Source organism: Hypanus sabinus, chromosome 21 (genome assembly GCF_030144855.1).
Source record: "Hypanus sabinus isolate sHypSab1 chromosome 21, sHypSab1.hap1, whole genome shotgun sequence".
Taxonomy (NCBI): Eukaryota; Metazoa; Chordata; class Chondrichthyes; order Myliobatiformes; family Dasyatidae; genus Hypanus; species Hypanus sabinus.
Genome location: NC_082726.1, coordinates 8322273 through 8331389, shown reverse-complemented (window position 1 = coordinate 8331389; position 9117 = coordinate 8322273).

The window sequence follows — 9117 nt, the reverse complement described above, 5'->3', positions numbered from 1 at the left end:
ATCCATCAATAAGGACACCCCCGCCCCGCCATCATCCAGGACTTGCCTTCTTTTCATTGCTACCATTAAGGAAGTGGTATCGGAACCTGAAGAGACGGAGTCAACATTTCAGGAACTGCTCCTCCCCCACGCCCACCCCGCCATCGAACTAATGAATGGAAAATGAACCCACGAACTATCAATATTTTTGCTCACTTTTGTACTATTTAGTTTAATGCATATTTATTGTAATTTGTTTTTAAAATATTATGTATTGCATTGCTGCCGCAAAACAACAAATTTCACGACATATGTCAGTGAAATTAAACCAGATTCTGATACTATTCATAGTGATTTATTGCTCCCTAATGTGCATCAATTTCTCCAACTTGTCCCCCCACGTCTTGTCTTTTTCCGTTCCCCATTCAGATTTTGTTCTCACCCCATTCTCCTCGCCCGCCCATGGCCTCCCTCTGATGCACCTCCTCCTTTTTTTCCCCACATGAACTGCCCTTTCCTCCTCCTTCAGCCCTTTAACCTCTTCGACCTATCACCTTCCAGCTTGTTACTTCATGCCTCAGTCCCCACCCACCCACCTTTTCCCTCACCTACAGCTTGTACTCCTACCACACCACCCATGCACCATTTTATTCTGGCTACTTTCTGCCCCTTCTTTTCCAGTCTTGACGAAGGTCTTGGCCTGAAACATAGACTGTTGATGCCCTCCAGAGATATTCAGTCATTGTTGACTTCCTCACTGCAGCCAGAGTTCCTGCGCCTTGTGCTAAATAGCAAAAAGGTAAGACTCTTCCTGCCAATCTGATTGCTCTCCCAAATACGTACTCCATGATCTACTGGAAAGTGCAGATTGCTTTCACCCCTCCAATGGAGATAGGGAGAGGGAGAGAGTGAGTTCACCATTAATCATAACTAGATCAGCCAGGCTACAAGCTCAGGAGCTAGTCAGCCTGTGGGGTGGCTCACTAGGTTTAATATCCACTATATGTGGAAATCCCATTTGCATTTACCAGCGATTTCTTTGATAAAATTAAAGACCTTTGACATCAGCCAGACTCGTCTTTTTTTTAATAAACAGTATCGGAATAAATAGCTTCTTGTAGCGGTGTGCTACAAGCAGCGCTAAAATTACGACACGGAGTCGGTAACTGCAGTCGAAGGAAAAACTTTATTCGAAAACTTCAGCCTCACTTTTAAGCCTCTGTCAACCGGCCCCCCATGGCGAAGAGGCTCCAAAGCTCTGTGCTCGCAAACCCCCGTAGGCTATCTAATTGTGAGTCGGTTCGCATACGCTAGGAAATGAGCCGCCACATAACCCCCCCCCAGAACCGGCGATACACCCCCCAATGTCCACAGCCTGGGCCAGAACCGGCGATACACCCCCCAATGTCCACAGCCTGGGCCAGAACCTGCTTGGGAGGTCGGCCTCTGCGCCGAGGCGCCGGAAACTCGGCCGGTTGCGCCAGGTCCACATGGGCCGGCTTGAGGCGGTCCACCGTGAAAACCTCCTCCTTCCCCCCAACGTCCAGCACGAACGTGGACCCGTTGTTCCGGAGCACCGTAAACGGCCCCTCGTATGGCCGCTGCAGCGGCGGCCGATGCCCGCCCCTTCGTACAAACACAAACTTACAGTTCCGTAGGTCTTTGGGTACGCAGGTCGGGTGCCGCCCATGCTGTGAAGTGGGTATGGGGGCCAGGTTACCGAGCTTCTCGCGAAGTCTGCCCAGGACTGCTGCGGGAGCTTCCTCTTGCCCCCTTGAGGCTGGTAGGAACTCCCCGGGGACGGCCAGGGGCGCGCCGTATACCAACTCGGCCGACGAGGCGTGCAGGTCGTCCTTGGGCGCTGTGCGAATGCCGAGTAGGACCCAGGGAAGCTCGTCCGCCCAGTTGGCTCCTCGCAGGCGGGCCATGAGGGCCGACTTCAGGTGACGGTGGAAACGCTCCACTAGCCCGTTCGACTGTGGGTGGTAGGCAGTGGTGGGGTGCAGCTGAGTCCCCAAAAGGCTGGCCATAGCTGACCACAGGCTGGAGGTGAACTGGGCGCCTCTGTCGGAGGTAATGTGGGCTGGTACACCAAAGCGGGATATCCAGGTGGCGATCAGGGCTCGGGCGCAAGATTCGGAGGTGGTGTCGGTGAGCGGGACCGCCTCTGGCCATCTTGTGAACCGGTCCACGATAGTCAGGAGGTAACGCGCTCCGCGCGACACTGGCAGGGGGCCCACGATATCCACATGAATGTGGTCGAAACGCCGGTGGGCGGGATGGAACTGCTGCGGTGGGGCTTTGGTGTGCCGCTGCACCTTGGCCGTCTGGCAGTGCATGCACGTTTTGGCCCATTCACTGACCTGTTTGCGGAGTCCGTGCAAACGAACCTGCTGGAAACCATCCGGACAGTTGTCCGGATGGAGGGATGCGCCAAGTTATGAATGGAGTCGAAAACACGTCGCCGCCAGGCTGCGGGGACGACCGGACGGGGCCGGCCGGTGGCGACGTCACAGAGTAGGGTCCTCTCACCTGGGCCCACGGGGAAGTCCTGGAGCTGCAAACCAGAGACTGCAGTCCTGTAACTCGGAATCTCCTCATCTACCTGCTGTGCCTCTGCCAGTGCCTCAAAGTCTACCCCTTGGGAAAGGGCATGAACGGTAGGGCGAGAGAGCGCATCCGCCACGACATTGTCCTTACCCGAGACGTGCCGGACATCCGTTGTGTATTCAGAGATGTAGGACAGGTGGCGTTGCTGGCGGGATGACCAGGGGTCGGATGCTTTCGTAAACGCAAAGGTAAGCGGTTTGTGGTCCGTGAACGCGGTGAAGGGCCGGCCTTCTAGGAAGTACCTGAAATGCCGGATTGCCAGGTAGAGCGCCAACAGTTCCTGGTCGAAAGCACTGTACTTGAGCTCGGGTGGCCGCAGGTGTTTGCTGAAAAACGCCAGGGGTTGCCAGCGACCTGCGATGAGTTGCTCCAGCACCCCACCGACTGCCGTGTTTGATGCGTCCACTGTGAGGGCGGTAGGGGCGTCCATTCTGGGATGTACTAGCATTGCGGCGTCAGCCAAAGCTTCCTTCGTTTGAACGAAAGCGGCGGCGGACTCCTCGTCCCAGGTAATGTTCTTGCTCGGACCCGACATCAGGGCGAACAGGGGGCGCATGATCCGGGCAGCTGAAGGGAGGAAGCGGCGGTAGAAATTGACCATACCTACGAATTCCTGAAGGCCTTTGATCGTGGTGGGTCGGGGGAAGTGGCGGACCGCATCTACCTTAGCGGGCAGAGGGGTTGCCCCGTCTTTAGTAATCCTGTGGCCCAGGAAGTCAATGGTATCGAGTCCGAACTGGCATTTGGCAGGGTTGATTGTAAGACCGTACTCACTCAGTCGGGCGCAGAGTTGACGGAGGTGGGACAGATGCTCCTGACGACTGCCGCTGGCTATGAGGATGTCATCCAAATAGATGAACGCGAAGTCCAGGTCCCGTCCCACCGCGTCCATTAACCGCTGGAACGTCTGTGCGGCATTCTTCAGGCCGAACGGCATGCGGAGGAACTCGAAGAGGCCAAACGGGGTGATGAGAGCCGTTTTGGGGACGTCGTCAGGATGCATCGGGATTTGATGGTACCCTCGGACAAGGTCGACCTTGGAGAAGATCCGGGCGCCGTGCAGGTTTGCCGCAAAGTCCTGAATGTGCGGCACAGGGTAGCGGTCCGGTGTGGTAGCCTCGTTCAGCCTGCGGTAGTCGCCGCACGGTCTCCAGCCCCCCGTCGCTTTGGGCACCATGTGCAGGGGGGAAGCCCAGGGGCTGTCGGACCGCCGGATGATCCCCAATTCCTCCATTCTCTGGAACTCCTCCTTCGCCAGTCGGAGCTTGTCCGGGGGAAGCCGCCGAGCACGGGCATGGAGGGGTGGTCCCTGTGTCGGGATGTGGTGCTGTACGCCGTGCCTGGGCATGGCTGCTGTGAACTGCGGTGCCAGAACCGATGGGAACTCCGCCAGGACCCTGGTGAAGTTGTTGTCGGACAGCGTGATGGAGCCGAGGTGAGGGGCTGGCAACTGGGCCGCGCCCAGGGAGAACGTCTGAAAGGTCTCGGCGTGTACCAGTCTCTTCCTGGGCAGGTCAACCAGTAGGCTGTGAGCCTGCAAAAAATCCGCACCCAGAAGCGGTTGGGCTACGGCGGCCAGTGTGAAGTCCCACGTGAACTGGCTGGGGCCGAACTGTAGCTGCACCTGACGGGTGCCATAGGTCCTTACTGTGCTGCCATTCACGGCCCTCAGGGGGGGACCCGGTGCCCTGCTGCGGGTGTCGTAACCCGTCGGAGGTAAAACGCTGACCTCAGCCCCAGTATCGACCAAAAAGCGGCGTCCCGACCTTCTATCCCACACATACAGGAGGCTATCCCGATGGCCAGCCGCCGTAGCCATCAGCGGCGGCTGGCCCTGGCGTTTCCCGGGAACTTGCAGGGCGGGCGGCAACGGCGGGCTTCTGCGCCCCACCGCTGGTGGTAGAAGCACCAGTGGTCATTGGGCCGGGGGTTAGTGGGCTCTGCGGCCGGGCCTGGACTGGTTTGCTGCCGGGAGCGTGGCTGGGAGATCTGTGCGATGGACGCCCCGCTCACCTTTTTGGCGTTCCACAGCAAGTCCGCCCGGGCTGCCACCTTCCGGGGGTCACTGAAATCCGCGTCGGACAGCAGCAGGCGTATGTCCTCGGGCAGCTGCTCCAGGAATGCCTGCTCAAACATGAGGCCTGTGTGTCCCTCGGCCAGAGACAACATCTCATTCATTAAAGCCGATGGAGGTCTGTCGCCCAAGCCATCCAGGTGCAGTAAACGGGCAGCCCGCTCGCGCCGTGAGAGTCCGAAAGTCCTGAGGAGCAGGGCTTTGAATTCCGTGTACTTGCCGTCTGCCGGGGGCGACTGTACGAACTCCGCGACCTGGGCAGCTGTGTCCTGGCCGAGGGAGCCCACCACGTAGTAGTAGCGGGTGTCTTCTGAGGTGATCCGGCGAACGTGGAATTGGGCTTCGGCTTGCTGGAACCATAGGTCCGGGCGCTGTGTCCAGAAACCCGGCAGTTTCAACGAAACCGCATGAACAGAGGCGGCGTCGGTCATTTCTGGTCCAAAAATCGTTTGGACCGTCGGGGTCACCAATTGTAGCGGTGTGCTACAAGCAGCGCTAAAATTACGACACGGAGTCGGTAACTGCAGTCGAAGGAAAAACTTTATTCGAAAACTTCAGCCTCACTTTTAAGCCTCTGTCAACCGGCCCCCCATGGCGAAGAGGCTCCAAAGCTCTGTGCTCGCAAACCCCCGTAGGCTATCTAATTGTGAGTCGGTTCGCACACGCTAGGAAATGAGCCGCCACATTCTCCCTATTCCTCTACCTACCGGCACCGAACTCACACGCTTCCCAATTGGCTCCTGCCTCCACTCATACACCAAATAACTACTAAACTTCTCTTTCTGACTGGCTTACCTGGCTGTAACTAATAGTAATCAGCTGATGTAAACCAGCATTTGTCTAAACCTCAGTCTTACAGGCAAATTACTTCAAAAAACGTAATCGCTGTTGTAATGGAGAGGATCAGGTGAAATGAATTCTATTGAGAGGTCCACCAATAACTAGGGAATGTAGATTAAAAGTGGTTGGATAAAGAGCTGGGTTTGGGGTGAGAAATTATTGAGAGGTGTGATATAGAATGACAGGAATGTTTCACCACAGTGAGGAATAGTGAAATCTTTAAAAGGAGTGTCCATGCACACTAAAGTGGCAGGGTTTGGGCAGTAAGAAATGATCCAAGAATGGGATGTAATTACTAATGCCAGCATCGACAAATCTGGTTTGAAAATATGCTTCCCGCTGTTGACTGCACTTGATACACAGTCTTTCAATGCTAGAGTTTCAGAAAATCAGGTGTCTATTTCAATTCTTCATTAAGTGTCTGTCAAATTCATTACATTGATTCACAGTATGATTGACAGTGAACTGCTGAAAAGAGCAGGAAGTTTTAAATCCAACATTTCACTCCCCTCGAACTAACCGTAGTAAACAGATATGCCACTTTTATGGAGAAATCACAGGAATATAGCAAAGGTTTAGTAAGAGGTAATTCAGCTGCAAAGATCTCAATTACTAGCCATCTGAGTTTTTGCGCTCCCAATGTAATGGGTGCCAACTGTCAATGGGACAAAATTTTCATAAACAGGAGACTGTTGCTGTGCATGGGAATTCGGATACGGTGTGTCTCCAAGATACTCTGCCTCAGGACCATCACATAAAAGTCCGCTGCTAACATGGAGTACAGCAATACCTGATGTTACTCAGCTCAAGAGCCCTGTGCCAGATTGTTGGAAAAGCACTCCACTCCTTTGCTTTTCCCCCACTGTCTTGTAACTTTTGAAAAGGTGATGGTTTGGAAATTAAACTAGTGTACCATTCATTCAGCTTGCACAAAAAACAAGCTGAGTTATCCATTTACACACTCAATCCCACATATCATGCAGTCCAACATCTATTGAACTTGAAAATATTCAAAGCAACACACAAAATACCAGAGGAACCCCACAGGTCAGGCAGCATCCAAGGAAATGAACAAAGAGTCACTGTTTCAAGCCCAGTCCCTTCATCAGGACTGAAGTGTTGACCGTTCATTTCCATGCATTCTGCCTGACCTGCTGAGTTCCTCAAGGTGTGTGTGTCTCTTTCTCTGTGAGTGTTACTTTGGACTTGCAGCATGTACAGAATTTCCAGTTTTTGAAAATATTCAGCTCTCTGGCGGAATGAATTCTAAGAATTTACACCCTCAAATGAATCTGAAATGATCAACCCTTTACCAAATCTAATTCTAGACACTCCATCACAGGGTGTTACAGTTGAATCACCTTTTCTCACTCTGGTTGTGTTACATCTCAGTGGATTTCTCTCATTGAACATCCACTGCTATGAAGAATCTGCTGCAGAAACATTCCTCAAACTTTCTCCAGTTACAACTCTTCCTGTCAACCTGCTTCCCAATATTGCATTCTGCTAGATGGGAATTAGCAGCAAGAATCTTTTATGTACATATACAACACAGTAACAAGCCCATCCAGTACAACGAGCCCACACTGCCCAACTACACCCCATGTAACCTATTATCCTAACCCCTACATCTGCAATGTGGGAGGAAACCCATATTATCACAGGGAGAACGTAAAAACTCCTTACAAACAGCAGAGGGAATTGAACCTGGGTCACTGGTGCTGTAATAACTGGTACTGTACCACCCCCTTAACTCTTGTTTAACCCATTCTCTCCCTAATGTAGTCAAGTGTGGAATTCACAACACTACTGTGAGATTAGCGAACTTTACGGACAGCAGAGTAAAATAGTGGTTATGCTATCTTAGCACTAACAACTCATTTTTCGATTCTCACTGCTATCTGTAATTTCCCTGTGTCTGCATGTTTCCTCACAATTCCAAATTTGTATGGGCTAGGAGGTTAATTGGTGACATGGGCTTGTTGGGTCACAAGGACCTGTTAGCTTGCTGTATCCTAAATAAAAGTAAAATAAAATCAGTACAAGCTGCAGCTGAGAGAACTTTATCAGAAGTGCTGCAAACTGGAAAGAGAAACAGCTCCTGGAGACAAATGCGTAGCCCCTTGGTAATTTGCAAATTTTCAACTTGGGACATTATTTCTTCTTCACTACCAGATCCTCGAAATTCACACCCAATAGCTCCCTCAGACTGCAGCAGATGGGTGGCTCAGTCATACAGCCTGAAGAGTCAAAGATCCAGTCCTAGGTTAAATCTTGATCTCGGGTGCTGTCAGAAGATTGGCTGCTGGTGACTAGTGGTGTTCTACAGGCCTTATATTTATTGGGTTTGCTACTTTTCAAGTAATGTGTTAAAGATCTGGATGATTGAATTGTTGGCTTTGTGGCCAAGCTTGTGTATGGTACAAAAACAGATGGAGGGGAAAGTAGTGTTGAAGAACCAGGGACTTAGACAGGACTTTTTTAGCAAAAGGACTTAGACTAGAATGGACAAAGTGGCAGTTGGAATACAGTGTAGGAAAGTACATGGTCATGCACTTTTAGAAGGAGGAATAAATGGGGAGCGCATTCACAAACTGGATGTACAAATGGATTTGGGAGTCCTAGTACAGAATTGCCTTAAAGCTAACTTGCAAATCAAGTTAGTAGTAAGGAAGGAAAATGCAGCGTTAGCATTCATTTTGGAAGGGCTAGAATATAAAGCAAGGATATAATGCTGAGGTTTACAAGGCATCGGTCACACACTTGAAGTATTGTGAACAGTTTTGGGCCCCTTATCTAAGAACAGTGCTGACATTGGAGACAGTCCAGAAGAGGTTAATGAAAGTGATCCTGGGAATGAAGAGATTAATACATGTGAGGTATTTGTTGGCTCACTGGAGTTTAGAAGAACAGGGAGGTGGGTGGGGGAAAATTGCACTGAAACCAACTGAATATTGAAAGGCCTGGAAAGAGTGGATGTGGAGAGGGCATTTCCAACAGTGGGAGTGTTTAGGACCAGAAGGCACAGCCTCCGAATACAAGGATGACAATGTGGAACAGAGGTGAAGAGGAATCCTTTAGCCAGAAACACAAACACCAACAGATCCGCTGGTTCCCCTTTATCTACTAATATTACTTCAAATAAATTGTTTAAGAATTAATTTGATTTTGCTTGATTACCTCGTGTTTCTAAATGTTACATCTTAGTTAAGGCCACAGGACATCAATAACACAAGAGGTTCTATTGATACTGGAAATCTTGAGCAAAACACACAAAATGCTGGAGGGGCTTAGCGAGTTACAGCAGGACATTTTCTGTGTGCAGCTTCCCAGTCTGTTTGGCAACAGCCAGAGATTTGTCAAAACAAATGTGCAGCAAGATTTCCTCACAGCAACAGCACGGGCAAGCTCCTTTCACAATGCTCCAAACAGAAAATGGTAGAAAGATTCAGGCATCACCAGAGAGAGAAGTATTTATTCATTTCTCCAAATATCCATCCTTTCAGTTCACTTCACATTTCCAGCATCCGCAGTGATTAGTACTGACTCCGTTAGTTCTTGCATGCTGTGACTCCAACTATAGGTGCACAAACACAAGTGTACAATACACAAAG